This window comes from Oncorhynchus masou, chromosome 14, assembly GCF_036934945.1.
Source record: "Oncorhynchus masou masou isolate Uvic2021 chromosome 14, UVic_Omas_1.1, whole genome shotgun sequence".
Taxonomy (NCBI): Eukaryota; Metazoa; Chordata; class Actinopteri; order Salmoniformes; family Salmonidae; genus Oncorhynchus; species Oncorhynchus masou.
In genome coordinates this window covers 27,941,864-27,943,106 of record NC_088225.1, presented here as the reverse complement: position 1 = coordinate 27,943,106, position 1,243 = coordinate 27,941,864, and positions in this window count along the sequence as shown.

Below are 1,243 nucleotides of genomic sequence, written 5' to 3'. Positions count from 1 at the left end.
CTTTAGCTTTTTATTTTCTTTAAATGAGCTAGAATTTGTAGTTTTTCTATGTGGCTTTCTATTTTGACTAGTCTTGTGGCGTGCGTGGATGAGGGCGCGCTTTCTTTCGCTATTTATCTCCGGTAATGAACATACTATTCTCCGTCTTAAATTTGATCGTTTATTTACATATTAGAGTACTTGAGGATTGATTAGAAACGTTGTTTGACTTGTTTGGATGAAGTTTATTGGGGGAACTTTTGGGATTCCTTTGTATGCATTTTGAACGAAGGGAACATGTGGATTACTGAATCAAGCGCACCTTACTTTTTGGGATATAAAGAAGGACTTTATCGAACAAAAATGACCATTTGTTATGTAGCTGGGACCTTGGATTGCAAACAGAGGAAGATCTTCAAAGGTAAGTGATTTATTTTATTGTTATTTCTGACACCTCTGCTTGTTTGGAAAATGTTTTCAATGCTTTTTGCATGGGACTCTGTCCTCAGATAATCGCATGGTGTGCTTTTGCCGTAGAACCTTTTTGAAATCTGACAAAACGGCTGGATTAACAAGAAGTTAAGCTTTTAAACAATGTTAGACACTGATATTTTCATGAATGTTTAAAATTACGATTTTTGTATTTTAAATTTCCTTAGCGCCCCACCTATCCCAAAAAAGGTTTTAACAAACATCCAAACGAGCTTCAATGCCATACAACACTCCTTCCGTGGCCTCCAACTCCTCTTAAACGCTAGTAAAACTCAATGTATGCTTTTCAACCGTTCGCCACCCGCACCCAACCCCCCGACTAGCATCACCAATCTGATGGTTCTGACTTAATTAATATGTGGACAACTACAAATACCTAGGTGTCTGGCTAGACTGTATACTCTTTCCAGACTCATATTAAACATCTCCAATCCAAAATTAAATCTAGAATCGTCATCCTATTTCACAACAAAGCCTCCCCTTTACTCACACCACCAAACATACCCTCGTAAAACTTACTATCCTACTGATCCTCGACTTCGGCGATGTCATTTACAAAATAGCCTCCAACACCCTACTCAGCAAACTGGATGCAGTCTATCACAGTGCCCTCCGCTTTGTCACCAAAACTCCATATACCACCCACCACTGCGACCTGTATGTTCTCGTCCAGCTGGCCCTCGCATATTCATCACCAGACCCACTGGCTCCAGGTCATCTATAAGTCTTTGCGAGGTAAAGCTCTGCCTTATCTCACCTCACTGGTCATGAT